The sequence below is a fragment of the Gadus chalcogrammus genome, chromosome 17, assembly GCF_026213295.1.
Source record: "Gadus chalcogrammus isolate NIFS_2021 chromosome 17, NIFS_Gcha_1.0, whole genome shotgun sequence".
Taxonomy (NCBI): domain Eukaryota; kingdom Metazoa; phylum Chordata; class Actinopteri; order Gadiformes; family Gadidae; genus Gadus; species Gadus chalcogrammus.
In genome coordinates, this window is record NC_079428.1 from 17,607,395 (window position 1) to 17,614,894 (window position 7,500).

A 7,500-nucleotide genomic window follows, 5' to 3' on the forward strand; every position below is an offset into this window, starting at 1 on the left:
GCTGCCCCACCGTGGCTGTTTCCCAAAGTGAAGGCTGCAGCCTTGCTAGGACGCGTCCTTGCTAGTCGCGTCCTATGGAGATGAGACTAGAGTGCTAGCTCGAGTGCTTCCTAGCGTTTGTAACGTCTGACTTTGGGAACGACTTGGTAGTGTGGAAGCGCTTCCGCTTCCGCTTTTTAATACTGCGTGTCCGCTTGTAAACACATGTGCGCATATGAATAAAACATGGCAGCAATCAAGCTGATCGATATTTATTTGACTTTTGTCTGTTATGAATGCGGTCATGTCTCCTTCGCATGGAGCCTCTTTGGTGAAGTCACAAAAGCTTTGTTGTGGTGGTTGATCGAATTGTCTTTATTAAAAGGAAAATCCATTCAATTTTTATAAAACTAAGGGAAATTGTCTGAGAACTTAATTCATGCATCACATTTACAGTACGGTTGATTACTATTATGCAGGGGGAAAAAGACAAAGAAAGATGATAAACGTGTATTTATTTGGATATATGATCTGATTCATTCATTCATATATGCCTACAATCTACCAGTGCTTTGAACACATAAGTATATCATATAAAATACAATTATATACGTTCATTAAAAATTACAAACATTGCAAATGATCGGTTGTGCATTAATTTGGATAGTGGCACTATCCCTTCCACCGGTAAACAAATGTTTGTGCGCCACCCTAAGGCGCACAAAAGCCTCCGTTTGCTGGGCTGACCCTAAAAAAAAACCGATTCAACACAAACATAAATAGGTATACATAATAATGTAATCTTGTGAGCGAGTAAATTGACATTGGTGACAGTGGTGTTTAACACCAGCTACGTCCATGCAAAATATAGCAACGTATCATTAAGTTGCAAAAACGTTTGAAAAGTGGCACAGGTCTTTAGGCTTGATTATTTGCATTAACATGATGAATCTATAAAAAGCAATACGGCACAAAATATTTCTGAAAACTAATATAACTTCACTTCGTTTGAACGTGTACTGCTCTGCCATTTTCAAGAACCCGCCCAGTGAACGCAGAGGATTGTGGGTAGTTTTGGCTCGTCTAGGATGCAGCGATGCATCCTTGAAAAATCTCGGAATTCTCAAAAACAAAGGACGCAAAAATGGCGCGGCTTTCGAGTGTCCTCAACATTGGAACAGTGCTTGTCGGCGTTCTATGACGTAGCGTCCTTAAAAGGGCGGCCGTTGAGCATGCTTCCTTGACATTGGGAAACAGCCCGTTACCATAGAAACACCAATGAGCGCGAACCACGCCGGCCAAAGTTAAAATTGAGGCTTGGGGCAATTTCAAATTTGCCCCTAGACGTTAACTGCGTAATCTACGTATTCTACGTAATGTAGACTGGTAATGTAGACGATGGGACAGAAGAGACTGAACGCCCTCTCCATGCTTTCTATTGAAAACACCTTCATTAATGGACTGTTGGATTTTAACGACAAAGTAATCGAGAGGTTTGCTCAAGCAAAGAACCGTTGAGCCAACTTCCTTTTTAAGTGATCGGCATTGGTGAGTCAAAACCTTTTTTTTTTTTTTTTTTTGAGCTGAAGGAGATCGTCTTTTTTGTTTAATAAATTATGGAAGTTATTATAATAATAAATAATAATACATTTAATTTAGAGGCGCCTTTCAAGACACCCAAGGTCACCTTACAGAGCATATAGTCATCATTCAAAAATATGTAAAACAGACTAGGAATAAAAGGAAAACAGAGGTTAAACATGAAGAATAATAATAATTAATAACACTCAAAGACGCCTAAAGTGAAGGGGGGACCCACTAACCACCACCAACATGTAGCACCCACTTGGGTGCCACCCAGCTATGTGTCTGTCTAATTGTTTTACTTTAATGCTATATTATAGTGCGTACCATGTTGGCGCTCTGAGATTCTTTGGAACGAATAGTGTGTTTAAAATATAATGCAATATTATTATTATTATTATAGGCAACATCTTTGTGTCGTACTGAGCGCTAAAGCATGTGAAATGTATTTGAAATACGATGTCTGCTCCCTGCTGGCACTCAAAATGCAGCCCATAGTATACCTGACTGGTCTATATACGTAGGCCTACTGTTATAATAATCAACTACCTCTATTTTTGTGACGTAATATGACGTCAAATAAATTTGCCCCACCAGAAATTTCAGGCTAAAATCGCCACTGGATAGAGGATATCTCTCAGATAGCACTTGTTATGCTATCATTACGTTTGCACATTATTACGTCTCCTATTGCACTCCTACCATCCCTGGAGAGGGACCCCTCTTCTGGGTTCCTTCTCCAGGTTCCCTGACATTAGGGGGGGTTTCCCTGCCCTTTGGGGGGCTAGGGTCAGGATCGTCCTTTAAGAAGCGGCTCTCTCTCTCTCTCTCTCTCTCTCTCTCTCTCTCTCTCTCTCTCTCTCTCTCTCTCTCCGTCTGTCTCTGTGTTTACGTGTGTGTGTGTGTGTGTGTGTGTGTGTGTGTGTGTGTGTGTGTGTGTGTGTGTGTGTGTGTGTGTGTGTGTGTGTGTGTGTGTGTGTGTGTGTGTGTGTGTGTGTGTGTGTGTGTGTGTGTGTGTGTGTGTGTGTGTGTGCCTTGGCCCTTATCTGAATACCTGCCAGCAAAGGGTGTAACATGAGGAAGGAAAAAAGACAAGAAGAATCTAACCCAACGAGATTCTCTTGAAGACTCATTTAAGGGAAATGAATAAAGAAAATAAATCACCCTGCTATTATAGAATCACAAGCCAGTACAACATGCTAACCCTTACTGAGTACTCTGAGTACTCTTCACTCTGAGTACTCTGCAGACTGAGTACTCTGTGCTCTGATTATTCTGTACTCTGAGTATCTTGTACTCTGCTCTTCTGAAAAAAGAAATCATCCATCTATTGTCTAGGCTACATTCTACTGATTCATAAGTTCATACTGAGGCAAATCAAGTGTTCAGTTAAACAAGGTGGTGATGTCTTTAAAGGATGGAGGAGGATTGTACATGGAGGTGTTCAGCAGAAACAGGGCAGAGGAGGCCTGTTCTACTTGATGTGCTTCTATTCAAGACATTATCGGTCTCTTTATTGATAACATGGTATCTATGTTCCTGTTGGTTCTGCTGTAGAGAAGCAGCTGACTCAGTGACTGAGTGTCTCTACAGGCTGGTTAAACCATCGAGTGTCTCTTGGTTTTTCTCTGAGCTTCTACGCATCACAGCTCCCTGTCCAAAGTTCATATTTGAACTTTTTTTTAACTTTTATTATTCTTGGATCAGCCGCCCTAGCATGTTAGTCTGGGAGGAGCATGAACTGGGAGGGGGAACTGGTCCAACTGGTTGGTTCATCGTTTCCTTGATATGAGTCAGACGGTTTGGTGTGGCTCACTTCATAACAGCAGGAAGACAACTAAGGTACTGTAGTCCTCTCTGATCCGTGATAAATCAAAAATAACTTTGAATCTCATCAATAGGCTGATAGTAGTTTTCCTGTTTTAAAAACGTCAGTCAATGTATGGATGCATTGCTATTTGTCAAAATTAATATTGAATCATTTTGAAGATACCTGCTCTGTAGAATACTACCTGTTATACTGTGGGCATTGGGGATCGACCCGAGAACCTTCCTGCCTGGAGTCAAGCATCAGGTTGAGGTTATACTGACTGTTTCCTCTGATTTAGGATTTGTTCTCCACAAGTGTCTTGTGGTGACTTTAAAGGTAGTTAGGACAGAATGGACGGTTGTTATATTTGTAGAGCGGTATTATGATTACAATATTTAGACAGGAAGACGGCCATCTTGGTTAGTGAAGGTGTTTAGATCATGGTGTTTAGATGGGCCTAGATCATTCGGCTGTAGTGTAGGCCTACTCTATATCTGAGAGCATCACTTGTGTGAGAGGGACATGACCTCGAGGTGAATTAACACTGCCACCACCGCCTCAACACATAGGTCCCTGGTGACGACTGGTCCGTGTTCTTCAGCTCAGCCACTCCCACTGACATCCTCTCACCAGCAGGTGGTGCTGCGGTGCTCCTTTTCTAGTGTTTCAAAATGGAGCTTGTGACAAATCATTTGGTTTACTACTCTAAAGACGCTTAAATGGTTCACTAACGCTTGAAGTTAAACATTCCACTGTACTACAGCTGGAGTTGATTGAATCACAGACTGCAGCAGAGTAGACCGTTTGCGATATTTTAAAGGGTAGGATGCTATACGTGGCTAAGACTAAGATTTGTGTGTGTGTGTGTGTGTGTGTGTGTGTGTGTGTGTGTGTGTGTGTGTGTGTGTGTGTGTGTGTGTGTGTGTGTGTGTGTGTGTGTGTGTGTGTGTGTGTGTGTGTGTGTGTGTGTGTGTGTCTTGGCCCTTATCTGAATACCTGCCAGAACAAAGGATGTAACATGAGGCAGGACAAAACACAAGAAGAATCCAACCAAACAAGATTCTCTTGAAAACTCATTTAAGAGAAATACTCTGCTCTTCTGAAAAGAGAAATCATCCATTAATTGTATAGGCTACATTGTACTGATTCATAAGTTCATACTGAGGCGAATCAAGTGTTCAGTTAAACAAGGTGGTAATGTCTTTAAAGGATGGAGGAGGATTGTACATGGAGGAGTTCAGCAGACACAGAGCAGAGGAGGCCTTTTCTACTTGATGTGCTTCTATTCATGATGTTTATCAGTCTCTTTATTGATAACATGGTATCTATGTTCTGTTGGTTCTGCTGTACAGAAGCAGTTGACTCAGTGACTGAGTGTCTCTACAGGCTGGTTGAACCATCAAGTGTCTCTTGGTTTTTCTCTGAGCTTCTACACATCACAGCTCTCTGTCCATCGTTCTTATTTTAATAAAGTAATTGTTCTTGGATCAGCCACCTTAGCATGTTAGTTCATGTCTGGGAGGAGTATGAACCGGGAGGGGAACTGGTCCAACTGGTTGGTTCATTATTTCCTTGATAGGAGTCGGACGGTTTGCTGTGGCTTACTTCATCACAGCAGGAAGACGACTAACGTACTGTAGTCCACTCTGATCCATGATAGATCATATGTAACTTTGAATCTCATCAATAGGTTGATGGTTAGTTTCCTGTAAAACCACATGGTTAAAAACGATAATCAATGTGTGGATGCATTGCTATTTGGCAAATTTGTATTTGAATAATTTTGAAGATACCTGCTCTGTAGAATACTACCTGTTAGACTGTGGGCATTGGGGATCGAACCGAGAACCTTCCTGCCTGGAGTCAAGTGTCAGGTTGAGGTTAATAATGACTGTTTCCTCTGATTTAGTATTTGTTCTAAATCCTGTGGTGACTTTAAAGGTAGCCTACTTAGGACAGAATGTACAGTTGTTAGTGCGGCATTATGATAACATTATTTAGACAGAAAGACAACCATCTCCGTAAGTGAAGGTGTTTAAACGTCATCTTGTACTGGGACTTGTTCTCTGTGGGCCTTCATCATCTTGCAGTACTGTAGGCCTACTCTATATCTGAGAGCATCACTCGTATGAGAGGGACATGACCTTCGAGGTGAATTAACTCCGCCGTGACCACCTCAACACATAGGTCATTGGTGACGACTGGTTCGGGTTCTTCTGGGCAGCCAATCGCACTGACATCCTCTCACCAGCAGGTGGTGCTGCGGTGCTCCTTTTCGAGGGTTTCAAAACGGACCCTGGGCCCTATTTTAACGGTCTGAAACGCATGTGTGAAGCGCAAAACAGAAGTAGCTTTGTGGGCGGGGCTCTGCCGCTGTTGCTATTATACCGGCGGATAAATTACTCTTACCCCCTGAAGTAGCCTTATCACCCGTAGGTGTGGTTTGGGCCTAACGTGCAATAAACCAATGAGAGTGCCATCTCCCATCCCCTTTAAGAGCCATGAGCGCATTTTAACCTGACGAGTTGATATTTCAGTCTCCGATGAGACAGATGCAGGACCACATGAATTTCATACTTCAAATGGCTCAGTTTATGGCCAAATAAAATGGCCTAAATCACACATGGAATAGTGTTTTCTTTTGCAACTTCCAAAATACTGAGTCGTCATGTAAATTTCGGCAAAGAAAACTTAACACACATATGATATGTGGTCCTGTGGCTGCAGCTGTGGGTCTATTTAATGATATGCGGCAACGGCAATACTTTAACACACATCGTTTCTTACCAGTATTGTATACATTATCGTGATCGACTTGTATTCCTAATATGCATGTGTCCCCCCGTTAATCTACATTGCCATGGACTGTATTGTGCATTACATGTTTAGTTTGTGTGTGTTTAAACAGATGGATGCACACGCAGGCGCCTGCATTCATTCATTATTTTACTCACTCGCGGTAAAACAATGTTTCCTCATGATCAAATACTCATCAATCCTAAAAGTTATGGGCTTGTAAACAATGTTGGTTTCAAGAATATATGTGTTTGCTGTAAGGTGTTTGCAGATGCATTGATTTAAATATAACTTATTACCGCTGTATCAGCTGTTCTTTCACAAATAATTTAAACTACGTTATCATTTACCCTAAAATGAGATTTAGTTTTGAAAGGCTGGGATATAGCCTACTTTGCTCGAGTTTATTATTGTTATTATTATTATTTTAACGCATGGCAAAGCGTTCATTCATGAAGCCCCTTTGGAATTTTTTTTTTTCCACAATCAACATCATCATCTTAATATTTAAATTAGGTAAATCGTTTTCATGTTTGTCCTGTGTATAGCCTACTGGTGTGTAAGCTGCATGTGTCAAAATAGCAACACCAACTGCGCTATCCGCTATTGCACTTAGACCAGGTATTTGTCGGTCAGTTGCGCAACTGCTTTATCGGTCTATAAGATAGCAGCTTGTATCATTTGCGCCGGAACACGCCTCTGCTTTTTGCCGACACGCCTCTCAGGGCGCAAGTTTAGTAGCGCAGGTTTGTTGCGGGGGACAATCGGCTTTGCGCCGGGTTCAAACTAGCAAAGATACATGCGTCGGTGTGTAGAAAGTCAATTGCGATGGATGCAAGATAGGGCCCCTTGTGTCAAATCATTGTGTTTCCTACTCTCAAGACATTTAAATGATTCATTACATTTGAAGCTAAATGCTCCACTTTACTACCGCTGGGTTGAATGAATCACAGACTGCAGCAGAGTAGACCGTTTGTGACTTTTAAAGGGTAGGATGTTAAACGTGGCAAAGGCGAAGATTTGAGTGTGTGTGTGTGTGTGCGTGTGTGTGTGTGTGTGTGTGTGTGTGTGTGTGTGTGTGTGTGTGTGTGTGTGTGTGTGTGTGTGTGTGTGTGTGTGTGTGTGTGTGTGTGTGTGTGTGTGTGTGTGTGTGTGGGTGCGTGTGCGTGTGGAGTACAGGTAAAACAGCAGTCCTCTTAAGTTGGTTAATGATTGATTGTTTTAATGACAGCTCTTACTCAGGCCCAGCTCTGGGATCTGGTTTGATCCAAGGTGTTTTTGACAGCGTGGATACATTTAAAGATATATTATATATATATATTTACTCTGTT

The 7,500-nt window shown here is 41.9% G+C and overlaps 1 protein-coding gene across 2 annotated transcripts in view; it reads left to right on the forward strand.

The window, feature by feature from the left end:
- Positions 1-3,351: 3,351 nt before the first annotated feature.
- The window catches only part of LOC130369639 (NACHT, LRR and PYD domains-containing protein 12-like), a 29,154-nt gene continuing 25,005 nt past the window's right edge, over positions 3,352-7,500 (forward strand). Inside the window, exon 1 of one of the 2 annotated variants that reach the window (XM_056575123.1) lies at positions 3,352-3,405. The gene's annotated coding sequence lies outside the window, so the exon portion shown is untranslated. Of the gene's footprint in view, positions 3,406-3,428 lie in introns of those variants that run through there. The other variant, XM_056575122.1, reaches the window with a different exon arrangement.